Source organism: Lepidochelys kempii, chromosome 3 (genome assembly GCF_965140285.1).
Source record: "Lepidochelys kempii isolate rLepKem1 chromosome 3, rLepKem1.hap1, whole genome shotgun sequence".
Classification (NCBI taxonomy): Eukaryota; Metazoa; Chordata; order Testudines; family Cheloniidae; genus Lepidochelys; species Lepidochelys kempii.
The window spans coordinates 94375344-94402310 of record NC_136382.1 but is presented as its reverse complement, the minus strand read 5'-3'; the positions used below and the strand labels follow the sequence as shown (position 1 = coordinate 94402310).

The 26967-nt window shown below is 43.4% G+C and overlaps 1 long non-coding RNA gene across 1 annotated transcript in view; it reads left to right on the top strand.

Annotated features, from left to right (window-relative positions):
- Positions 1 to 16393, top strand: part of LOC140908984 (uncharacterized) — a 132972-nt gene extending 116579 nt beyond the window's left edge. Inside the window, exon 3 of the long non-coding RNA XR_012158039.1 lies at positions 15731 to 16393. This is a non-coding gene — a long non-coding RNA (uncharacterized LOC140908984). The remainder of the gene's footprint in view (positions 1 to 15730) is intronic.
- The last annotated feature ends 10574 nt before the right edge of the window (positions 16394 to 26967 follow it).

The window sequence follows — 26967 nt, the reverse complement described above, 5'->3', positions numbered from 1 at the left end:
CCTCGCTGGCACCTGACCAAAATGACCAATGAGGAGACAAGATACTTTCAAAAGCTGGGAGGAGGGAGAGAAACAAAGGGTCTGGGTCTGTCTGTATGCTGCTCTTGCCAGGGACAGAACAGGAATGGAGTCTTAGAACTTTTAGTAAGTAATCTAGCTAGGTATGTGTTAGATTATGATTTCTTTAAATGGCTGAGAAAAGAATTGTGCTGAATAGAATAACTATTTCTGTCTGTGTATCTTTTTTGTAACTTAAGGTTTTGCCTAGAGGGGTTCTCTATGTTTTTGAATCTAATTACCCTGTAAGATATCTACCATCCTGATTTTACAGGGGGGATTTCTTTATTTCTATTTACTTCTATTTTTTTATTAAAAGTCTTCTTGTAAAAAACTGAATGCTTTTTCATTGTTCTCAGATCCAAGGGTTTGGGTCTGTGGTCACCTATGCAAATTGGTGAGGCTTTTTATCCAACATTTCCCAGGAAAGGGGGGGTGCAAGTGTTGGGAGGATTGTTCATTGTTCTTAAGATCCAAGGGTCTGGGTCTGTAGTCACCTAGGCAAATTGGTGAGGCTTTTTACCAAACCTTGTCCAGGAAGTGGGGTGCAAGGTTTTGGGAAGTATTTTGGGGGGAAGGACGCGTCCAAACAGCTCTTCCCCAGTAACCAGTATTAGTTTGGTGGTGGTAGCGGCCAGTCCAAGGACAACGGGTGTAATATTTTGTACCTTGGGGAAGTTTTGACCTAAGCTGGTAAAGATAAGCTTAGGAGGTTTTTCATGCAGGTCCCCACATCTGTACCCTAGAGTTCAGAGTGGGGGAGGAACCTTGACCCATGTGCTCAAAATTCCTGATTAAGCAATGACAACGATAATAGGAGCAATAACAAAAATCAGATCTTTTTAAAACAAACGACAAAGGCATAGCTTTACTTACCCCCCCCCATGCTTAGCTGTGGGTTTCAGTAAAACCCAGAGCTTTACAGTTTTCTGGTACAACGCATGGCAGGAAATGGGACTTGTCAGTATAATGCATCACTAATAAGCCAGGAACACTCAAAATATCAGTGTGTGGTTTACCAAGAATTGTTCCACAAAACAAAATTGGAAATTGATGGTTTTTTAATTTTGTTGCTGTTTTTCAATGGCTGGTATTTTTGGTGTCCCTATGGATGCATGAACCACTGAAACTTCATAGGTTGGCACAAGTTCACAAAAGTTTGGATAGTGACCTAAAGTTATATCTATGTGTGACAGCCCTCACCCAGAGTTGCTTGCTAGAGGAGCACTGCCTAGTGGTTAGGACTTAGGCTGATTATGTGCAGGGGGGGTTGTTGGTAGGGAAGCCTGGGCCCTCCCACTCTGACCCAGGCCTGTTTGAGGGCTATCGGTGATCTGACAGCCAGGGAGGCTTAAGGCAGCCCTTCCAGGTCTCTTCCTACTACCTCCCTGCAATTGTCCCAAGGTTGCTGTCTGAGGATAAGGCAGCAAGGGCAACTGCCTCCCCCTGGGCCAGCTCAGTCCAAGGCTTTCCCCTGCTGGGATAGTCTGAGCAAAAATAAAGGAGATTAATCCAGTCCAGAGTTCACAGAAGAGGGCAATGCTTCCCCTCTCAGGATGTCTCTGCAGCTGGCCCTGGCCTCTCTTAAGGAGGGGGTTTGGGCAATTGTTGTGTGAGAGATTCTGCCTTGCCTCAACTCATCTCCTGGAAACTATTGGTAGCAGGTCTGCTCTCCTCCCTGTTCTCCTGCCTTTTAGCTCCTCCTTTAGTGGGTGTACTTTTTACAGGTGTGGTGGGGCGGGGCTGGCTGAGCTCAGAGCAGCTCCTTAACGCCTTGTCGCTCAGTGTGGGCTTTGTACACCCCATCATACTATAATACCCAAAACTCTTGGTTCAGCAAAACTGTGCTAGTAATCTCACAAAATAATTTATCTTATGTCTAGTGCTTCCTATAGCTGGCTTAAGCTTCTCTCTCATTTCTGAGATCACAGGTGATCTTCTAGTTGACATTTTACATGACATGAAATGCTAGTAACTGGTACAGCATTTGCAGAGAAATATTTACATCTCACTTAAGGTGTACAAAATACTGCCATTTAATGTCAGTCAAAATCTGATAAAACAGAGAACCTTAGAGAACCCTCTTCCTTTCCAGTAAAACTAGAGAGACCTATTTCTGTTTAAATGACAGAACACTGGGCTGAAGAAAGTCACTAGGAAGTATGTCACTAAGAAACATTCCTCCCCATCTCTGCAGATAGTGAGATGTAGAAGTTCAGGTAGGAAATGTTTTATGTACAACAAATCAAACAAGCAATTAAAATGTTTGACCAAAACTAGAATCAAAACAACGGATCCTGCTCTTTGATTTGTGGACATATATTGCAGTTTCCTGCAAAACTAGCAACTGTGGCTAAGTTTATAGGACACATATCTGAGTGTGCAAGTGCACTGGAGACATGGCTATCAGACTGTTAGTTCCCTATATTTCTTAGGTGATGCAGTGAGTCTCATTTGAAACATTTTGTTTGTTACATACCACATTCCATTTCCTCTCAGCTTACATTGTGCTGTACCACATCAAACTAACTTCCATTAAACCATAACATAAAATAGAGAGACAATAGGCTAATATCTACCATGTCACAAGGTTCTATGTTTCCCTTCAGATATATGTCTTTCACATTAAACATAATTGTAGATAGAGTTCCATGTATGTTAGCTGAATAGATTCTATTGGGTTATTTATTGTTTGTATTAGGGTAATGCCTAGAAGTGTCAATCAAGATTGGACACCGTGTTGCCCTAGGTGCTGTATGCAGAAAAATGTGGTCCCTGCCCTTACTTTTAAGAAGTATTTAGGTGCTTAAAGATGCAGATAGGTGCCTAGTGGGATTTTCAAAAGTGTTTAGGAACTTAATTTTCATTATTTCAATGGGAGTTAAGTACCTAGTACTTTTGAAAATCTCACTAGGGCTATGTTTGCACACCAACTTGGGCTTGTGGGGCTCGGACTGTGGGGCTGTTTCATTACTGTGTAGTTTTCCATATTTGGGCTGGATTCTGGGCTCTACCCTGCGAGGTAGGAGGGTCCCAGAGCTAGGGCTCCAGCCCAAACCCAGTAGTCTAGCCCGCAATGAAACAGCCCCACAGTCTGAGTCTCACAAGCCCGAGTCAGCTGGCATGGTCCAGCTGTGGGTTTTTCTTTGCTGTGTAGACACAACGTAAGTGCCTATCTGCATCTCCAGGTGCCTAAATATCTTTAAAAATCCGGTTCTTACAGCCTAAGTACCTCTCTTCTTCACAGGGATGTTGTGTAGATCTCAGCTACTCTTGTGAAGGAGTCTATGTAAGAATCTATATAGACATATTAGAGAGAACACAATAATTGATTGGAGTGTACATTTTCTGAGACTAGATACTACTTTCCAGAATCCAGCATATAAATTAGCTCTCACATTGAGAATACTATTTATTTAAATGTTCCCTTTAAACTTTGTTTTTAATTGAGGGAGAAAGCATTAATGTTGCTGACCTGCAAGTCACAAGTGACTTAGATTAGGTCTTAAATCATAGAATGGAAGGTTTCTTTTAGGCATAGTTTTATTTTCTTCTTTCTCAATTTATATTTGCTATTGCAGCAGTCTCTTTTCTTAGTTATTTTTATGATCATAGCCACCATTCCTTATATCACAATGAGATTTCTCTTGGACATAAATCCATAGGCACATCTTTGAAAAAAATAACCTGTTAATGAAACAATTCAAGTAATCTGACCATAAAACTATTATATTGTATTATATTTATATACAATAACTACCTATAAGATTATTTCTTATTGGTAGATGGCTTTCCTCATCTTTTTGCCCCCTCTTCCACAAGACTTCTATACTAGTTTGGAGATTAAAAGAAACAACACCATTAGGATTCTTGTCAATTTACCTTTACTTTTAGTTTTAAACTAGTGCCTTTGTAATGCAAGAAAACAAATTACGGACATTAATTGCCTATAAACATAATTTTCGTATTTTCCTTTCACATTTACTCATACTAGTAATAACAAGTTTATTTTCCCTTCTGGAAGTACATCAGCCCACAGGAGACTTCAGTAACGACCTGATACTGCAAACAGCTTGTGTTCAAGGACTTTCACTCCCACACATTATCCCACTCATCATCTTGCAGGATGACACCCTAAAATATAGCTTTTCGTTATCACGCTGATAGCATTGGTATTAGTACTATTATTTCTTATAATAATATTTCTAAGGCAAGCTTCAGCATTGTATCCAGATACCACAGGCCCTCCAATTATTGTGGATCAGTGACCCAATACAAATAAATTAAGAACTAAAGATGACACAAGGTGCAGTTTTGATCTTACAAAATGAGAGATGTTTCATATCTGGGTTCCACTGTATTCACTCCATCAATGTTCAGTGGATTTGGATAAAAGGTGCAAGTTTTGTTCTATCTCTAGAGCTGGCAAAATCGTGAAGGATTGAAACAAAATTCCATTTTTTCGGAACTACCAAAGCGAGAGCAGTGTTGAATAAACCAGCTTTAATAGACCTTTCTATTCTTATCACCCCCATAACTCAAACCAAACTCAAATGTGATTTTTTTTTTGTATTTTCAAAGAAGTTTGGTAAATGTTTTTCATTCCAACTGCTTCTAACCAGATGCAGAATTATACAGAAATCTCATGAGAGCTAATGAATGAGGAAGATATCAAAATTGTATGAGTGAGTTTAAATGTCATTGAAACATGGCAAAAAAACAACAACAAAACTTCATTACGGGCCCATTGAAGTTAAAGGGAATCTTTCCGCTGATATCATTGAAGGCCCTAATAAGAAGGTGCATTAAAAATTGTCTTAAAAATTAATACAAATGGAGGGAGACTTTTTCCAGATAAATTAGAATAGGTAGTTCCAAGAAAGTTACTTTTCATGAGATTTGAAGCCCATGAAGGTTCATGTTAATATTTTGGAGCAGATCCTCAGCTGGTATAAATCAATGTAGGTCCACTGAGGTCTATGGAGCTACTCCTGTTTACAGCAGCTGAAGTTCTGGGCCATGCATTTCAGAGTGTTTAGCCAAATTGAATCCAAAATCTGAATCCTGAGATTTTTCTTATCATACCTCATTACATTTTTCTTATCTGTTTTTTAAAAATATCAGTTGAAATAAAACACAGAGTGGAGGAAAACAGCCTGAATTGAACTTCTCTTTTCATAAGTAATTAAAGAGAATGGAAATGATTTGTGGGAGACTGCATATGGAGAAAATTTTCAGAGGAAAGTCTGGATATCAAATTTTCTTTAGTTAAAATTTTATTTTGTACAGGGGAGTTTGTTAGCATAACTGAGGTAAAAAACCTTTCTTTTTGTATGTTTTGGAAATGTATCAAGTTCTCCCTTCTGATTAGTTTCACCAAGACAAAATTCTGTTCTTAGAATCATCCAGCAATGCACTCCCTCTGTCTGTGAATATCATAGATCTACATGCTATGTAGGTATGTAGTAGCACAGTGAATCTGAGGGTATGTCTACACTATGAAATTAGGTCGAATTTATAGAAGTCGGTTTTTTAGAAATCGTTTTTATATATTTGAGTGTGTCCCCACAGAAAATGCTCTAAGTGCATTAAGTGCATTAACTCGGCCAAGTGCTTCCACAGAAGTGAGGCTAGGGTCGACTTCCGGAGTGTTGCACTGAGGGTAGCTATCCCACAGTTCCCTCAGTCTCCGCCGCCCATTGGAATTCTGGGTTGAGATCCCAATGCCTGATGGGGCAAAAACATTGTCGCGGGTGGTTCTGTGTACATGTTGTCAGGCCCTCCCTCTCTTCCTCCCTCCATAAAAGCAACGGCAGATAATCGTTTCATGCCTTTTTTCCTGAGTTACCTGTGCAGATGCCATACCACAGCAAGCATGGAGCCAGCTCAGCTCATTATTACCGTGCATCTCCTGGGTGCTGGCAGATGTGGTACTGCATTGCTACACAGTAGCAGCAACCCATTGCCTTGTGGCAGCAGACGGTGCAATAGGCCTGATAACCATCATCGTTATGTCTGAGGTGCTCCTGGCCGCCTCAGTAAGGTCAGTCAGGAGCTCCTGGGCAGACATGGGTGCAGGGACTAAAATAGAAATGACTTGACCAGGTCATTCTCTTTAGTCCTGCCGGCAGTCCTATTGTACCGTCTTATGGCAAGCAGGCAGGAGATGAGGATGGCTAGCAGTCCTACTGCACCGACTGCTGCCAGCCAAAGATGTAAAAGATAGATGGAGTGGATCAAAACAAGAAATACACCAGATTTGTTTTGTATTCATTTGCTCCCCCCTCCCTCCCTCCGTGAAATCAGCAGCTGACAATCATTTCGGTGAAGTCTGTCAGGGACACCTTGAAAAGTTTAATGGAGATTCAGTCTGAAATACTGGGGGGAGGGTTAGCTCAGTGAATTGAGCATTGGGCTGAGCATTGGCCTGCTAAGCCCAGGGTTTTGAGTTCAATCCTTGAGGGTGCCATTCTGTGTGACACTTGTTTTTGTTTCTCCTTGATGTAAAACCACCCCCTTTGTTGATTTTAATTCCCTGTAAGCCAACCCTGTAAGCCGTGTTGTCAGTCGCCCCTCCCTCCGTCAGAGCAACGGTAGACAATCGTTCCGCGCCTTTTTTCTGTGCAGATGCCATACCATGGCAAGCACGGAGCACATTAAACACCACATGCATTATCCAGCAGTATATGCAGCACCACAACCTGGCAAAGTGAAACCGGGCGAGTAGGTGACGTCAGCACGGTGATGAGAGTGATGAGGACATGGACACAGACTTCTCTCAAAGCACAGGCCCTGGCAATGTGGGCATCATGGTGCTAATGGGGCAGGTTCATGCTGTGGAACGCCAATTCTGGGGCCGGGAAACAATCACAGACTGGTGGGACCGCATAGTGTTGCAGGTCTGGGATGATTCCCAGTGGCTGCGAAACTTTCGCATGCATAAGGGCACTTTCATGGAACTTTGTGACTTGCTTTCCCCTTCCCAGAGGTGCAAGAATACCAAGATGAGAGCAGCCCTCACAGCTGAGAAGCGGGTGGCGATAGCCCTGTGGAAGCTTGCAATGCCAGACAGCTACTGGTCAGTTGGGAATCAATTTGGAGTGGACAAATCTACTGTGGGGGCTGCTGTGATGCAAGTAGCCAACACAATGAAAGATCTGCTGATATCAAGGGTAGTGACCCTGGGAAATCATAGAATCATAGAATATCAGGGGTTGGAAGGGATCTCAGGAGGTCATCTAGTCCAACCCCCTGCTCAAAGCAGGACCAATCCCCAACTAAATCATCCCAGCCAGGGCTTTGTCAAGCCTGACCTTAAAAACTTCTAAGGAAGGAGATTCCACCACCTCCCTAGGGAATGCATTCCAGTGTTTCACCACCTTCCTAGTGAAAAAGTTTTTCCTAATATCCAACCTAAACCTCCCCCACTGCAACTTGAGACCATTAGTCCTTGTTCTGTCATCTGCTACCGCTGAGAACAGTCTAGACCCATCCTCTTTGGAACCCCCTTTCAGGTAGTTGAAAGCAGCTATCAAATCCCCTCTCATTCTTCTCTACCGCAGACTAAACAATCCCAGTTCCCTCAGCCTCTCCTCATAAGTCATGTGTTTCAGTCCTCTAATCATTTTTGTTGCCCTCCGCTGGACTCTTTCCAATTTATCCACATCCTTCTTGTAGTGTGGGGCCCAAAACTGGACGCAGTACTCCAGATGAGGCTTCACCAATGTCGAATAGAAGGGAATGATCACGTCCCTTGATCTGCTGGCAATGTCCCTATTTATACATCCCAAAATGCCATTGGCTTTTTGGCAATGAGAGAACACTGTTGACTCATATCCAGCTTCTCATCCACTGTAACCCCTTGGTCCTTTTCTGCAGAACTGCTGCCTAGCCATTCGGTCCCTTGTCTGTAGCGATGCATGGGATTCTTCCGTCCTAAGTGCAGGACTCTGCACTTGTCCTTGTGGAACCTCATCAGATTTCTTTTGGCCCAATCCTCTAACTTGTCTAGGGCCCTCTGTATCCTATCCCTACCCTCCAATGTATCTATCTCTCTTCCCAGTTTAGTGTCATCTGCAAACTTGCTGAGGGTGCAATCCACATCATACTCCAGCTCATTAATGAAGATATTGAACAAAACCAGCCCGAGGACTGACCCTTGGGGCACTCCACTTGATACTGGCTGCCAAGTAGACATGGAGCCATTGATCACTACCCATTGAGCCCGACAATCTAGCCAGCTTTCTATCCACCATATCGTCCATTCATCCAGCCCATACTTCTTTAACTTACTGGCAAGAATACTGTGGGAGACAGTGTCAAATGCTTTGCTAAAGTCAAGGAACATGTGCAGGTCATAGTGGATGGCTTTGCTGCAATGGGATTTCCTAACTGTGGTGGGGCCATAGACGGAACCCATATCCCTATCTTGGCACCGGAGCACCAAGCCAGTGAGTACATAAACCGGAAGGGGTATTTTTCAATAGGGCTGCAAGCACTGGTGGATCTCAAGGGATGTTTCACCAAAATCAACATGAGATGGCCAGGAAAGGTACATGACGCTTGCATCTTCAGGAACTCTGGTCTGTTTTAAAAGCTGCAGGAAGGGACTTTATTCTCAGACCAGAAAATAACTGTTGGGGATGTTGAAATGCCTATAGTTATCCTTGGGGACCCGCCTACCCCTTAATGCCATGGCTCATGAAGCCGTACACAGGCAGCCTGGACAGTAGTCAGGAGCTGTTCAACTACAGGCTGAGAAAGTGGAGAATGGTGTAGAAAGTGCATTTGGACGTTTAAAGGGTAGCTGGCGCAGTTTACTGACTCAGTTGGACCTCAGCGAAACCAATATTCCCACTGTTATTACTGCTTGCTGTGCGTTCCACAATATCTGTGAGAGTAAGGGGGAGATGTTTATGGCGGGGCGGGAGGTTGAGGCAAATCGCCTGGCCACTGGTTATGTGCAGCCAGACACCAGGGCGGTTAGAAGAGCACAGGAGGGTGCGGTGCACATCAGAGAAGCTTTGAAAACCAGTTTCATGACTGGCCAGGATACGGTGTGAAAGTTCTGTTTGTTTCTCCTTGACGAAATCCCCCCCCCACCTTCGTTCACTCTACTTTCCTGTAAGCTAACCACCCTCCCCTCCTCCCTTTGATCACCACTTGCAGAGGCAATAAAGTCTTTGTTGCTTCACATTCACGCATTCTTTATTAATTTGTCACACAAATAGGGGGATAACTGCCAAGGTAGCCTGGGAGGGGTGGTGGAGGAGGGAAGGACAAGGCCACACAGCACTTTAAAAGTTTTAAACTTATTGAATGCCAGCCTTCTGTTGCTTGGGCAATCCTCTGGGGTGGAGTGGCTGGGTGGCCAGAGGCCACCCCACCGCGTTCTTGGGCATCTGGGTGAGGAGGCTATGGAACTTGGGGAGGAGGGCAGTTGGTTACACAGGCTGTAGCGGCAGTCTGTGCTCCGGCTGCCTTTCCTGCAGCTCAACCATATGCTCGAGCATATTAGTTTGATCCTCCAGCAGCCTCAGCATTGAATCCTGCTGCCACCTTTCAGCTTCAGCCCTCTCTTCAGCCCGCCACCTCTCCTCCTGGTCATTTTGTGCTTTCCTGCATTCTGACATTGTCTGCCTCCATGCATTCATCTGTGCTCTGTCAGTGTGGGAGGACAGCATGAGCTCAGAGAACATTTCATCACGAGTGCATTTTTTTCGCCTTCTAATCTTTGCTAGCCTCTGGGAAGGAGAAGATCCTGTGATCATTGAAACACATGCAGCTGGTGGAGAAAAAGAAAGGGACAGTGGTATTTAAAAAGACACATTTTATAGAAAAATGGGTACACTCTTTCACGGTAAACCTTGCTGTTAACATTACATATATAGCACATGTGCTTTCGTGACAAAGTCACATTTTGCCTCCTCCTACCACGTGGCTAGCCCTTCCCCCCTCCCCGTGGCTAACAGCGGGGAACATTTCTGTTCAGCCACAGGCAAACAGCCTAGCAGGAATGGCCATCTCTGAATGTCCCCTTAAGAAAAGTACCCTATTTCAACCAGGTGACCATGAATGATACCACTTTCCTGAGGATAACACAGAAAGATAAAGAACAGATGTTGTTTGAATGCCAGCAAACATACACTGCAATGCTTTATTCTGCAATGATTCCCGACTATGTGCTACTGGCCTGGTGTGGTAAAGTGTCCTACCATGGTGGACAGAATAAGGCTGCCCTCCCCAGAAACCTTTTGCAAAAGCTTTGGGAGTACATCCAGGAGAGCTTTATGGAGATGTCCCTGGAGGATTTCCGCTCCATCCCCAGACACGTTAACAGACTTTTCCAGTAGCTGTACTGGCCGCAAATGCCAGGGCAAATTAATCATTAAACACGCTTGCTTTTAAACCATGTATACTATTTAAAAAGGTACACTCACCAGAGGTCCCTTCTCTGCCTGGCGGGTCCGGGAGGCAGCCTTGGATGGGTTTGGGGGATCCTGACTCCAGGTCCAGGGTGAGAAACAGTTCCTGGCTGTCGGGAAAACTGGTTTCTCCGCTTGCTTGCTGTGAGCTATCTACAACCTCATCATCATCATTTTCCTCATCCCCAAAACCTGCTTCCGTGTTGCCTCCATTTCCATTGAAGGAGTCAAACAACATGGTTGCGGTAGTGGTGGCTGAACCCCCTAAAATGGCATGCAGCTCATCATAAGAGAAGCATGTTTTGGGCTCTGACCTGGAGCGGCCGTTTGCCTCTCTGGTTTTCTGGTAGGCTTGCCTCAGCTCCTTAAGTTTCATGCGGCACTGCTTCGGGTCCCTGTTATGGCCTATGTCCTTCATGCCCTGGGAGATTTTGACAAATGTTCTGGTATTTCAAAAACTGGAACGGAGTTTTGATAGCACGGATTCCTCTCCCCATACAACGATCATATCCCGTACCTCTCGTTCAGTCCATGCCGGAGCTCTTTTGCAATTCTGGGACTCCATCATGGTCACCTCTGCTGATGAGCTCTGCATGGTCACCTCTACTGATGAGCTCTGCACTCACCTGCAGCTCGCCACGCTGGCCAAACAGGAAATTAAATTCAAAAGTTCACGGGCCTTTTTCTCTCTACCTGACCAGTGCATCTGAGTTGAGAGTGCTGTCCACAGCGGTCACAATGGAGCACTCTGGGATAGCTCCCGGAGGCCAATACCGTCGAATTGCATCCACAGTACCCCAAATTTGACCCAGCAAGGTCGATTTCAGCGCTAATCCCCTTGTCGGGGGTGGAGTAAGGAAATCGATTTTAAGAGCCCTTTAAGTCGGAAAAAAGGGCTTCGTCATGTGGACGGGTGCAGGGTTAAATTGATTTAACGCTGCTAAATTCAATCTCAACTCCTAGTATAGATCAGGGCTGAGTATCACAATATGCATCAGAATGTAACATTTTGCTTGCAAAGTGCAGGGTTGGTTTTTGTTAATACATTATTAACCAAAGCACTGACTCCACCTAATCTGAAATGCAATCTACATTCCTTTTTTTCTATTTCAGCTTTAAAAATGGCTAATAAAGAAATTAAAGCAGATCATACCTCTTACAGGCAAATGCTTTAACTTTTTCTAGGAAGGAATACAGTGCCATAAATATATATTTGCTTCATTTATAGCAAGTTTGGTAGCAAAAAAAAAAAAAAAAACAACCCATAATAAAATGAGGCTTAAGAGCACAAGTCTGAACTAAATGCACTTTTTTTGCTATCATGGTTGTTACTGAAGTTCAAATTTTAAAAAAGGATCAAGCAAATTGAGTGTTGCCAATGGCTGTTATGACTTCTGCAAAGACTGCGGAGAGACAGAGACTCTACAGTTAGGGAAGTCGGCACCTCTGTTGATGTCCCCAACTTGGATAATCTTTGGCAGAAAGTTCTCTTGTTCAACAACTACCAGATTTACAGCTAATCCAGTTTAAGGTCTTGAGTACAATCTACCATGCAAAATCAAGGCTCTTTCATGTGTGGGTGATAAATTGCTTGCAACATTTTCAGCTTAAAATACATTCTCTGAAAATTCATTAAAATACCCGGTTAAGGGAAGTCTTATGGTGAGATATCTTTCCGCCCAAGTTGTACGTCTATTCCTAACTGAATAAAAAAAGGTAGATTTCTTTATCCTGCCTTCATTTTATTCTCATTCTTAAGGAAAACTATATAGTTGGTGTGTCTCTGAGTTTTTATACATTTCTTATCATATTTATTACTTTTCCCATTGGCTAAATATTAACTACACAATATTATGTGGGTGACCTTTAGTTAATTAACAGATTTTTAATGTTGGGTCAGATACACATCATTATAACATATTGTACGTTCACTTATATGTCACTTGTGTGAAGTGTTAGCATGATCCTTTTAAAACGTATTTTCTCTTTCTATAAGCTCTTTCCTTTAAAAATGTGGGAAACCTGCAGTGTTTGGGAGTTTTGTGAAATACGTTAGGAAATGTTCTAGATATTTCACTGAATTTATGGGAACTTTTTTCAAATGAAAATGTCTTGGAATATAATTATAAATGTATTGATTTTTTAAAACCATATACATTGTTTACACACATGCCATGAGAAACTAAATACCATTTGGTTAATGGCATTGCTGATAATTTTAAAACTTTCTCTCCAGCTGTCTCTACCTTTTGTACATGCTCACATGCATGCACACATATACGCACGTACACCCGTCCCAACCCCCCACCTCACACAAATAAAATTTTAGCAACCTTCATGGAACTTGGAAGGAGGACCATAAATTGTAGGAGGGAAGAGTATGGAGGAGGCACCAGGAAGTTAGATTGTATACATGTGGTTTAAATGTTAGTTGCAGTTGCAGCCCCTCTGTAAATAATTCTCGTAATAAAGAGCCAGTTTAGTTTTACAGGCATAGAGTTCTCATGTTATTATCCAATGTTCAGTACGTGAAACAAATTTCCACTCTCAAGGTCATGTCTCTCCCTGTCAGCAGTCATACTATTTCTTCCAAATGACAGGCCCTTTCCCTCTCATTTCCCAATCTCTTTTTTTGATCTCAGCACCTAAGCTTCTCTGGGCCGGTACAAAAAGACACCTCCCTGAGCAACGTAAGTTACATTGACCTAAGTGCTGTCTACCCCAGCACTATGTCGGTGGGAGATGCTCTCCCACTGACATAGCTTCTGCCTCTTGTGGGGGTGGAGTACTTATGCTGACAAGAGACTGCTCTCCTGTTGGCCTTGAATGTCTTCCCCAGATATGCTACAGCGGCACAGCTGGCCTGATGTAGCACTGTGGTGTAGACTTGCCCTCTGTCTCAGCTGTTGAACTTGTCCTACTTACCCTTCAGGACATCTCCCTCTGTCAGTAATCTGCCATTTTCCCACATCTCTATTCCAGGATCCCCTCTCTTTTTTTATATTTGCTTCTTTCTCTGTTGAAGCCTCTCTCTTTTTTTCATGTTGCTGTCTTCATTGGTTGAATTCTTTAGGCCTTCTTCTCTCCAACAAGAGACCTCAACCTCTAATGATACAAATTTGCGTGTGTTGCTGATCCTTATAAAAATAGGTATTATTTGATAAGTATAGGACTGACTATAGAGATGAGATTATGCAATCGTGGTGTGGAAGTGACTATGCTAGTACATATGGTCAACTTCTGAGCATGCCCAGTATGAAGTAGATTTTTCCAGAAGCCAGTGTGATTGTAAGCTAAATAGAAGAGCTGTAACTGTCACTGTCAATCATATGGGACATAATTTCTAGACTCCTACTCTCTACTTGTGCATATGAAAAATTGCACAAGCACATATATGTGCTTACACTCTGCAGGTACAAACATTTGCATGCAAACTACTGTTTAATATCTGTATTAGAATTGGCATTATAAAATTTAGTAGGACAAAGAGAATTTGTACACCAATATCCAAGACTTATGCATTGGCGGGTATTAGAACTGTAAACTTTATTTGCATCTGTCTACATTCAGGTATGTATCTGAATGTATGTATCAGGTATGTGAGAGGGAACAATTTTGTGCACACACATAATTGAAGGCTAAAAGACATCTGGCTGCAAATTTTGTCCTTAATATTTCAGCATTAACACAATTTCTGTTACTTACACAAACTTAACTGATGACCACACTTGGGCATGTAAAGACATAAAACAACTGCAAAACATTTTAAAAGATCTTCTAATTGCATGATGGCTAGAAATGGTAACATGTATTTTGTATTACTAAGCAGCCTGTCTTTTTTCATCTCTTTATGTCCTTTGGAATTGAATAAACTAGTCCATTATGCTGACTTATGAGAGCCCAGTTAAAACAATGAACAAAGATCAATCTCATGTCAAAACAAGTCACGAAACTGCTCATCTCTAATAGATTTACCTAGTATGGACTATTTTGTGAACATTGGTTGCTTCATGTATATATTCTCTTAACTCTACTTAGTAACAAGCAACAGTGTTTACAGTTTTGGTCTACAGAGGAACGTCCTTAAAGTGAAATAACTTTTTTCCAAGCAACATATTTACTGTGAGCAGAGGCTCACTTTCACAGTGCATTCCAATATTGCAGTTCCAATAAAAAAATGGGAACTTTTATTTTACTTCATTGTACACTGCAGCGAGGCCTAACCACAACCCTGCATATCCCAGAACTTTGGGTAGCGAAATGGAGGGGAGAAGCAGAATCCAGACTTTAATACTAAGTCTGTGGTTTTCACCCAGCTTTACTATAAAAAGAGTCTGAATATATCTGAGTTCACAATAAGCAGGTTCTGCTGTATTTTTACATCTCAGGCAGTCACAGATGGTAGGTCGCACGCGTTCTTTACATGACTGATACATTTTCCCAGCATTCTCCCTTCACGTATACCAGTGCAGCTCCACTAACTCCAGTGGAGTTACTGCAGAAGATCAGACTCAAGCCCAGTATATAGAACGTAGGAAAAGTTAGATCCCAAAGTGACCTTTGGCACCAGTACCACATAGGCCAGCATAGAAACCAGTTTTGTGGCCCATCGGAGATTACTGGCATCCCGCATGTCTGCTCAACCAGTGCTTCAGATCCCCTACAGGAGGTTTAAGTGGTAAGGACTACCTTGAGCTGGCTGACTTCTTGAGTGTTGAATTTTAACCTTAGTTCTTTTGTTTCCTGGACAAGGAGTTCTGCGGTGGCAGAGCATGACTCTGTAGTGACCCTATCTAATCAAGATGGGAGTGTTGTTGTGGGTCACTGGGTAAGCTGCATTATTTAGATTGGAAGCTCCTTGGACCAGGGACCATGTGTTTCTTTGGGTTGGGGTTTTTTGTTTTTGTTTTTTGTTCTTGTTTGCTATAAAGAGCCATGCACATTTCTGGAGCTATACAGATGTTAAAAAATAATTCAGTCCTCCTTGGTGATAAAGATAGAGTAGCCAAATGTGGGGCTGTTGAGTGGGTGGAAGTTAAAGGAGAAAACACAAGATCTTGAGGGACATCCCCAAATAGCTAAACATATAAAGCAGAGACTCTATATAATTCAGTTTCTGTTGTTAACATTTTGTTTTTAAAAATGCTACATTTCACTCTATTAAGTGACATTCACTTCCCCAAATGTTCACAGCATCAAATAAATTGTTATACTTCATTCATTTCTTGTGCATATTCTTATTTTAACAGTATGGTGCCTGATTTCACAAACACATTCCATCGCTGGAGATCTATCACCTGAAGGCATTAATGAAACTTCTGTCAAAATTTCTCTCTCCTGCAAGATGATTGGAGAAGAAAAACCTCCATCTCCAACAGAAAAGGAGTACTTGTGGCACCTTAGAGACTACTAACACGGCTGCTACTCTGAAACATCTCCAACAGAATGACTGGTCCTTTGTTAGAGAAGAACTACTGTATGATGTAATCTGTTTCCTTCAGTTTCTGCTGTAACCCACCCTGTGCCTGGTCCCATTTGTTAAGATTTCGAGGGGATTTGATGGAATGAGATCAAGAGTAAAAAGGAGTCACATCACGTGTAGCAGTCCGAGGAACTTGGCAAGGAGTTTGTACCTAATTGAGACGCTTTGCTGGCTGAAGTGTCCTGGCTTCTTGCCCAATCATCGGACTCCTTGGAGCAACCAATAAGGTCATTAGTGTGCAGGCTTAATACAAAGTGACCTTGGACTACCTTTTTTTCCTGGGAGTAAAAAAATCACCTGGGCACTATAGCATGGGAAAGTGACACTTTAATCCTGCTGTTTTTCATTCCTTTGCCTTTGGCCTGTGTCATGCACTTTCACAGACGACTGACTGACCTGTAAATGGAGATTAAATAATTTCTTTAACAAATTCATTGGCCAGTTGGGCTTACTGTTTGCAACATTGTAAATGAGGGCATTGCTGACTTCAGAAATACTGAAGTCTGATTTCAATTACTTTTTTCACTGAGACTGGGGACTGGGTCCTGTAAAAAAGAATCAAACCTAAAATTCACACAATGGTCTGAATACCTTGAAATAAACCTCAACTGACAGTGAATTTTGATCACAGCCTTTTTGATTTTTTCCCATTTCTGCCAGTATACTCTGCTGATATACTCATCCATACATCTCAAAGCACTTTACAAAGCCTAGGCTAACTACAGACTATCATATAAAGTTTACTAGGAATAGACAAAGTATAGAGTAATTTTGTGCAACTCTTAATATTGCATCCAGTGTTTGGATACTATGGTGGTAGGGAGTGGCATCATTTCAGAAAAAGTTTAGGGGGTAGGGAGCAAAGTTCTATCAGCGTCCCTGCTTCTGCCTCTCCATTGAGGTCATGGCTGCTCTTGATGGTTAGTGGGTTGGTCCCATCCTGAAGGGAGGCAGAGAGGTGGCATGTCTGTCCTATCCCAGACAAAAAGAAAAGGAGTACTTGTGGCACCTTAGAGACTAACCAATTTGATGTGAGCTGTAGCTCACGACAGCTCATGCTCAAATAAATTGGTCAGTCTCTAAGGTGCCACAAGTACTCCTTTTCTTTTTGCGAAGACAGACTAACACGGCTGTTACTCTGAAACCTATCCCAGACAGTGTGTGTGGGTGTGTGGAGGGAGGGGGGGAGCTGCGGGCATGGGATTTGGAGGTGATGGTGGGGGAAAGAGCCAATCCCCCCACATACACACTTTTTAAATAGGCCCCCCAAGCTGGCATGATGGAGAGGTGTCTGAGCCAAATTTGAGTGGTGGTGTTACACCGTGTGCCAAAGTTCATTGAGAAGCATTGCAACCAGAGGTGCAGGGTTTCGGCATCACTCAAATTTGGCCCAGCTGCACCTTGATCATTATAAATGGGTGGCCGGGCCAAATTTCAGTGAGTGGTATTGCAGCCTTGTGTGCCCAACCCACTTTTGCAGTCTTTCAGGTGTCCAGTAGCAGTAGCTGTGGGAGGGGTGCGTCTCACCAATGGTGGGCCCAGAGAAGGGATCAGGGCCCCATTCTCCCTGTGCTCAGCTCTGGCTCAGGCTGCCACTGCTGCTTTCTGTCTGGTAGGTGGGGGCGTGGGGGCGGCGCTGACAATGCAGTGATTAGGAGACCTGGCTTGGCCAGCTCCAAAGTGGCCCCGGGGAAGACACCGCAGCACTGGCTGGCGAGGACCTATGGAAAGCTTGCGGGACAAACCAAATGACACCCCCTGTGATAGGTGTATTAGAAACACTTAAGACAAGTAGTAAAACTTACTTAACTTGGCCAAAACTGTGAGCCATTTATTTTTCCTCCTACTCTCCATTTTCCTTATTCTTTGTCACTGCTGACAACACCAATATTCTCCTTGTCCCCATGGCTTATAACTCGGGCATCTTTTCAATCATTTCTGTGATGCTCCCCCAGGGGTACCCAGGGTTGTGAGGCACCTCACTACGACCTGTCCTTAGTGTGAAGGAGTCTTGTCTGTTCTCGCTTTGGCTCAGCTCCCTGAAACCACCAGCCTCTGGCAGCATAAGGACTGCCTTCCAGGCCTCTGCAGGCCTTGCTCCCTCTGTGCAGGTTAGTGAATAGCACCCACCAGCCCCTGAACCCTCTCCAAGCATTCCCTATGTCCAGCCTCTTATTCATTCAACAGTCACAGAAATACCAGGCCTGCTGTTCCCAAAACAACACTGCACAAGAGCTTGTAAGATTCAGCTCAGACCCACCACTTTGCTTAACACCATATAACTGAGATATATTTATAGTGAAAACAACAACAAGTTTGTTATTAAGGTCTAGAAATTCAAGAGATAGTGATCAAGGATATTGGAAATAATAGTTACATATAAAACAAAATCATAACACACTTTATGGAGAGTAAACTTAAGCCAGAGGTTAACCTCCAGTTTAAAGAAGTGTATCTGACCCTAAGTCCTCTTCAGCATTTTCAACCAGGGTTGGCTGAGATCCCATTTTCATAAATGCTATCTGTTTACTTCCGCAATGCAGAATGCTAGGGTGTCTTCTTTGCCTTCTAGCTATACCCCCAAAGTTCATTGTCTTTGCTCATAGACAGGATAAACTTCTATGATTTGTTTTTTCCTATGTGCGTCCTTCCTGTTGATTTCATATCTCTATGTAAACGTCTGACTTTGTATATGAATGGGCATCCATTGTTAGCTTACAGTTCTTAATTTACATCCCGACAGAAAGAGAGGTGAATAAATATCTCTTTTCTCACAGAAAACCTGTTTTTCACCTCTGCTGGTGACTAATACCTCGATACAGACCCTAAGAACATATTTTCAGTATATATATATATATATTTAACTTCTTACATAGTAGCTGTACATACATTTCACCATGATATTAATAGCCAGTGTGACACAGCTTTCAGTTGAGATTTCACCTGACATTTTTTGGTGAACCAGAATCAGGATATTCCTGTATTCCCCTTGCTAGCTGTCATTAAGAGATTCTTGGGTCACAACTCTTTCTTCTACCTAACGTAAGTACTTATATACCGCCCTCCCACCATAATTACAGTCTGAGCAACTTAAAGAGCAAATCTTTAATGTATTTATCCTCACAACATCCCTGTGAGGTAGCAAAGTATCCTTATCCCCATTTTACAGATGGGAAACTGAGTCTGTTGAACAGGGAATTGAATCCAGGTGTCCTGATCCTCAGTCTAGTACTCTACTCACTGGCCATCTTTTCCTCAACCTTACAGCCGGACTTCATTCAAACCTTGAAATATTTTCCCTAGACAACATTCCAAAAACCTGACCTTCCTTGCTATTCCAGCAACCATCTCCCATTCTGAATGCTACAACCTCTAGCCTCTATCATGAAGTGCCCTTAAACAGTCTGTACACAACATCACCACTAATAACTTCCTTATTCAACAATCTGACCATTTCAGCCTCTCTTTGAATCCCTCCAGTATCATCCCTTTTTTCCAGCAAATCATGTTTATACTTCTTGTCTGGCCTTCAAGGCCCTTGTCTCAAAGTTAGCTGGGTTTTTAAGAGACGTTCAGGCCCAGCCAGCTGCTCTGAGCACAGGCGCTGACTTTCCAATGCGCCAGGGGGGCACGGGGGGGGGGGGATAGCTCAGTGGTTTGAGCATTGGCCTGCTAAACCCAGGGTTGTGAGTTCAATCCCTGAGGGGGACAGTTAGGGATTTAGAGCAAAAAAAAATTGGGGATCGGTCCTGCTTTGAGCAGGGGGTTGGACTAGATGACCTCCTGAGGTCCCTTCCAACCCTGAGATTCTATGATACTTACAAACCCCTGGCTCTGCCCCCTTCCCACCCCATGCCTGTTATACCAATAAAATAAAAACCATCAGGATCTTATTAATGGGAAAAAGGCAAAATACCACATTTATTGTGAATACAGAAAGAATCATAGTAAGCAGTAAGTTATAGCTATAACATTCCATTCAATCTCATATTTATTTACACACACACACACACACACATACAGGTTCTGCAAGGTTGTTATCATAGTCACCAGCCTTAGAGTTGCTCATGCCAAGCCACTGGCCAGGTGGCCTGGACATAAGGAGGGAGCAGGGCCTTGTCAGATGCACATCTGATGCTCCTGGAAGTTGGTTTGCAGAATCAGACCCCAAAGTTCTCACTTTCTAGAGTCCATTTTTATAGGAATTTCTTGCTATGCCAGTCTATGGGAATTGCTTCATCATGCTGTTGCTGAATCAATCAGCAGATGGCACATTCCTGACGGCTCCGTGCTGCCAGATGTTATCTTGTTCTTTGGTTCTCCCATTCTTGAGGCTGTTGGGTGGATTCCAGTCTGCCCTCCAGAGGTCCTCTGGTTATTTCCACTTGACGCCTTCTTCAGCCGATGGACACTGGATTCTTAGGCTGGCACCTCCCTGATCATTCAGTTATTATCCACACCAACAGGTTTCAGAGTAACAGCCGTGTTAGTCTGTATTCGCAAAAAGAAAAGGAGGACTTGTGGCACCTTAGAGACTAACCAATTTATTTGAGCATAAGCTTTCGTGAGCTACAGCTCACTTCATCGGATGCATACTGTGGAAAGTGTAGAGGATCTTTTTATATACACACAAAGCATGAAAAAATACCTCCTCCCACCCCACTCTCCTGCTGGTAATAGCTTATCTAAAGTGATCAGTCTCCTTACAATGTGTATGATAATCAAGTTGGGCCATTTCCAGCACAAATCCAGGGTTTAACAAGAACATCTGAGGAGGGGGGGGGTAGGAAAAAACAAGGGGAAATAGGTTACCTTGCATAATGACTTAGCCACTCCCAGTCTCTATTCAAGCCTAAGTTAATTGTATCCACTTTGCAAATGAATGTCCTGTAGTAGGTGACTTCTGGGAACTCTTCTGGCTCTATCAATCTGTTTCTTCACTTCCGCAGGTGGGTACTGTAGTTGTAAGAATGCTTGATAGAGATCTTGTAGGTGTTAGATAAGCTATTACCAGCAGGAGAGTGGGTTTGTGTGTGGGGGGGGTGGGGGGGTGGTGAGAAAACCTGGATTTGTGCTGGAAATGGTCCAACTTGATTATCATACACATTGTAAGGAGACTGATCACTTTAGATAAGCTATTACCAGCAGGAGAGTGGGGTGGGAGGAGGTATTTTTTCATGCTTTGTGTGTATATAAAAAGATCTTCTACACTTTCCACAGTATGCATCCGATGAAGTGAGCTGTAGCTCAGAAAAGCTTATGCTCAAATAAATTGGTTAGTCTCTAAGGTGCCACAAGTACTCCTTTTCTTTATCCACACCAAGCACCCATCCACATACATCCTCTATTTCTATTTTAATCACAATTGTTAACAAAGCAAGATGAATACAACAAAAGGGCGGGGAGTCTCTGGGTGCTGTTTCTGTTGTTACAGAGTATTGCTTTGAGTCTCTCTCTGTGTGAGTAGTTGTTGTTACAAAGAATTGCTTTGAGAACAGACTCTGTCTTAGAATGTACTAACGCAATTAGCAGCTTGCAAGTTTAACACATAGAGGGAGAGAAACAGTACCAAAAACTAAGAGACCTCTTAATTAGTAATACCCTGGAATTTAAACTATGGGGAATCAAACTCATTTGTGATTTTACTACAGAACTTCTTTAATGTGATCCAACACGCCACCCAACCCCACCCCTTCCCCCAAGGCCCCTATGTCCCTTTAACAGCTGTACCCAGCTTAGCTGAATAGATACACTGGGGGAGCTGCAAGGAGTTCTGATATAGCCATCTAAGTAGTAACACTAGACTCTGAGTTGCCAAGCTGAATCTACACTAAATGATATCTTTTGATCTTCCTAAAATCCTGACCGAGTGTCCTTACGCAGAACCCACAAACACCACATGGTATTAGGAGAGGATGGATAAGAGTGAGAAGAGAATGCAGGACAAAAGAGGTGTAGAAAATTGAACAGCTGAGAGCTCCACCAGAGTTGAAGTTATCTGGCAATGCAGCAGATAACAGGAAGAGATTTCAACAGAGATTTCAGCCTGTACATGAAAGCAAGCAGCTTCATTGAAAAAGAAAATTATCAGAATATATTTTTTAAAAAAATATTGCAGGGCCAGAAGAGATAGATGTTTATAACAGTGCAGTTCAGTCAGACAAAGCAAGCCTGCTTTAAGACAGTTATCCAGAAGTTTGAAGACTACTGTGCACCCAAGACAAATTACATTTTTGAAAGATATAAATTTCACATCAGAACTCAGAGAGAAGGAGAACCGTTTGAAAAATGTATGTTGGATTTCAAACAATTGAGCCAAATGTAATTAGGAACAGCTCACAGATTCAATAGTCAGAGGTCAAATAGTGATGGGTATTCGAGATTCAAAGATTAGAAAAAGACAGTTGGAAGATCCGGATTTGAACCTGGAGAAGGTAGTCAGAATATGCCAAGCAAAGGTTACCCAGAACAAATTGGCACTTTTGGAGGGAAAACAAGACACTGCTTTGATGGACAGAATCACTAACCCTCAATGCAAAGGGAAAGCACAAAGGCAGTACAGAGCAGAAATGAACAACAAGCCTGCAGAAAGCAAGTTTGCAAGAAAGGAGTTTGTTGAGGGCAACAAAAAAGAATTGGTCAAAGTGTGGATGCAAACACAGACCCAAGAAATGTCCCACCTTTGGACAAGGTTGCAACTAATGAAACAAAGTCAATCATTTTGCAGGAGTATGCAAGCAGGAACAAAAAAAGAAACACCGTAAGCATGCTGTGTACCAAGAGAACCGTGCTAGCAATACAGGAGAAGAGTTTTCTTTAGGAGCTTTGAATGAAGCAGCAGCACCAAGTGTTTGGACTATTACCTTGGAAACGAATGGCACTTTTGTGACTTTTAAGCGGTGCTCAAGCAAATGTGGTAATAGCATATATTTTAATGGGTCTAAAGAAAAAAATGGGGTAGATTGACAATAGATGAGTAAAGTTAAGGGCTTACACTGGCGACCTCCTTCCGACTCTTGGCACATATGAGCTAAAGGTAAAGTTAAAAAATAAGAGAGAAATAATAAAAAATTATAATTGCGCCAAGAAAAAATGTGCCTATACTGGGCTTGAAAACATGTCAAGCTCGAGGGTTAATACAGAGACTATATTCATTAGGGGCAAGGGGAGGCAGGTATTAAGAAGCAGTTTCAAGATGTCTTTAAGAGCATAGGAAAACTGCCAGTAGGTTATCAAATTGAATTAACAGAGCCTTATTTTCCCATCATACATTCCCCTAGGAATACTTCTCTAGACCTGAGGGGGGGGGGGAAAACCTGAGAGGAACTAGACAAATTATTGGTACTAGAGATAATCAGGAAAGTAGAAGAGCCTACAGAATGGGTTCCTTCCTTAGTAATTGTAGAAAAGAAAGATGGAATCCTTAGATTATGCTTAGATCATAAAGAACTTAACGCATATGTCAAAAGAGCACATTTTCCCAAGTCCATTTGGGAATAACTTTCTAAAGAAATGGCTGGTGCGAAATATTTCTCCACATTGGATGCATCAGCAGAATTTTGGCAAATCTCCTTAGATGTGAGTAGCACATATTTATGCACTTTTAATTCACCATTGGGAATTTTTGCAGACTGCTTTTGCAGGCTGCCATTCAGATTAAGATCTGCACCCAAGGTATTTCATAGGACAATGCAACAAATATTCAAAGGTATAGAAGGTGCTGAGATATAAATTTCAGAGTAGCAGCCATGTTAGTCTGTATCTGCAAAAAGAACAGGAGGACTTGTGGCACCTTAGAGACTAACCTGAGCATAAGCTTTCGTGGGCTACAGCCCACTTCATTGGATGCATAGAATGGAACATACAGTAAGAAGATATATATGTACATATAAACAGTGGTGCACTGGAGCCGGTTCTCATGGGTTTGAGTGAACGGGTTGTTACATTTTGAACCAGTTTTAGAACCGGTTGTTAAAAATTGTTACGGCTCCCTGAGCTCCCGGCGGGGAAGCCTCCCCCCGGCCCCTCCCCCGCCTTCCCCCCTCTCGCAGAGCCTCAGTGTGCCATGCCGCCGGCGACAGTGCTCTGGACCGCTCCTGGGCCGCTCTACAGCTCCTGACTCTTTGAGCGGCATGGTCAGGGGGTGGGGCTGTGAGCTCCAGCAGCCCGCGCGGCATCCAGACATGCTGCCCTGAGCAGCACGGTCAGGGGGCTGGGCTGGGGCTGGGAGGAGGGGTTGGATAAGGGGCAGGGTGCAGCTGGAGGGGGTGGAGGTTCTGGGGGGGCGGTCAGGGGACGGGGAATGGGCGGGGTTGGGTAGGCGAGGGAGTTCCGGGGGGTCTGTCGGGTAGGGCCGGTGCAACCACTAGGCTGATTAGGCGGCTGCCTAGGGCACCTAGTGGTTGGGGGCACCAAAAAGCAGTGCCCCCCATATTTTTTTTAAACAGAGGAGCACAAGGTTGCCGCTGCTGCCCACCTCCTGGCTCCAGGGGCCGCCCACGGTGTGGCCAGTCCCTCCCCCTGGGGGAGCAGCCGGCGGTGGAGCGGGGAAGGGGAGGGTTTAGTGCTAGCAGCTACGCCTTCTTCCCCACTTTGTGGGCCAAGCCGGGCTCCCCGCCACCCCCGGGGCTCTCAGCGGCAGCTGCCACTGAGCAACCAGGGCACCCCTCCCCCAGCCAGTGCCACCCCCTCCAATGCCCACCGACTAGCTACCTTCTCCCCTGTGCACCCCCCACCCCAATAACCCACCCTGTCCTGCCACTTTTGCCTCTGGGCAACCTCCACCCAGCAACCCACCCCCCCCCCAGCCAGCCACGGTCACCTTCACGCCTGCATCAACCTCGGGACCCCCCCCCCCCCGACCTGTCATCTCCCTCCTGTCCATTCCTACCTTGTGCAAACCCCTCCCTGCCACCTTCACCCCCCTGCAACAACCCCGGGCACATACACACACACCCCGCCTGCCAACCCCTTGCAACAACCCCTTCCTGCCTACTTCTCCGTTGTGCCATTCCCTCCCTGCCACTGCACGCTCTGCAACGAGCCCCTTTTGCCTCTGTGCAATCTCTTCCCTGGCATTACACCCCCGCCCCCTCCACCTCTTGGCACATCCCTTAAATCAGAACTTTTTATAGGGAACCAGTTGTTAAGATTTTGTCAGCTCATCACTGTATACAGAGAACACGAGAAGGTGGAAGTAGCCATACCAACTGTAAGAGGCTAATTAATTAAGATAAGCTATTATCAGCAGGAGAAAAAAACTTTTGTAGTGATAATCAAGATGGCCCATTTAGACAGTTGACAAGAAGGTGTGAGGATACTTAACATGGGGAAATAGATTCAATATGTGTAATGACCCAGCCTCGCCCAGTCTCTATTCAAATCCAAGTTAATTGTATCTAATTTACATATTAATTCAAGCTTAGCAGTTTCTCGTTGGAGTCCATTTTTGAAGCTTTTCTGTTGCAAAATTGCCACCTTTAACTCTGTTACTGAGTGACCAGAGAGGTTAAAATGTTCTCCTACCTGTTTTTTAATGTTATGATTCCTGATGTCAGATTTGTGTCCATTTATTCTTTTGCGAAGAGACTGTCCTGTTTGGCCAATGTACATGGCAGAGGGGCATTGCTGACACATGATGGCATATATCACATTGGTAGATTTGTAGGTGAACGAGCCCCTTATGGTGTGGCTAATGTGTTTCTCATATAGGGAAGAACAAAGGAAGAACATAACCACAGGTTACAGAGAACACTGGAAAAGGATAGGGCAGTTAAATTAATATTAAATAAGCAGAAATGTAAATTTCAGGTCTGAGATAATACATACTTGGGAGAAAGACTGACTGAACATGGAGTCCAAATATATCATCATAGAGTCCTGGCAATTACAAACATGCCACCCCAGTAGACAAATAAGGGAGTACAACGATTCTTAGGATGGTCAACTTAGTGTTGCTCATTTGGCTGCTAAACTCAGCAACCTTAGAGCACTCTTGCACGTAATCAGTGGACATGGGATGCCAATCTCGAGAGGGAATTTAAAAATTTGAAATCGCTAATTTAGAGGACTCCTGTCCTTAGATTTTATGATTGCAAGAGATGGACTGAGGTGTCCACAGATGCCTCAAAGGAAGGCATAGGGCAACTTTACTGCAAAAGTGTGATGAACACTGGAGACCAGTAGTATATCCTTCCAGGGCACTCCCTAAAACTGAGTATCAATACGTACAAATTGAGAAGGAGGTTTTAGCTTTGGTGCATGGCGCCAAGAAATTTCATGTGTTCATCTATGGGTGACTAATTATTGTTGAGACAGGCCATAGGCCTTTAATATCCATTGCAAAGATGGGACTGGCTGACACTCCTCTCAGAATACAGAGATTTTTTTTTCAATTGCAGTTATATGATTTGCAAATAGAATATAAACCAGGAAGGGATTCAGTGGAAGCAGATTCTCTGTCTAGAGTTTTTGACACTACTGTAGCAGAAAATGATTCAGGATGTGACAGAGTGCATGTGAACCTTATAAAGAAAAACTACCCAGTCTCTGGCAAAACATGGATTGCATTTGCAGCAGCCACAGCACAAGATGGGACCTTGCAAAGAGAGTGATCAAAGCTATATCAATAGATTGGCCTGGACACCATATATCTAGTCCATATTTTAATTTCAAAGAAAAACTTCCAGTGATTGAACTTATTTTATTCAGGGACTACTGATTAACTTTTCCCAGAGTGTTACAGCCTGACGTGCTTATTAGAATTCATGAAGGACATTTAGGAATTGAAAAATAGAAAAGAAGGGCCAAAGGTGTGATCTATTGGCCTCAAATGAATGAGGATATAGAAAAAATGTGAAACCTCACTCTGCACCCCCACCCATTAGGGCAAGTCAGGGCAATTTGGTTCCATGTTTCTGGTCGCCTGGCTCTGATTTTTGCATCCCTATTTCTTTCATTAATTCACAGTGATGAAACTGAAGCCAGCCTTTGTACTTAGTCTTC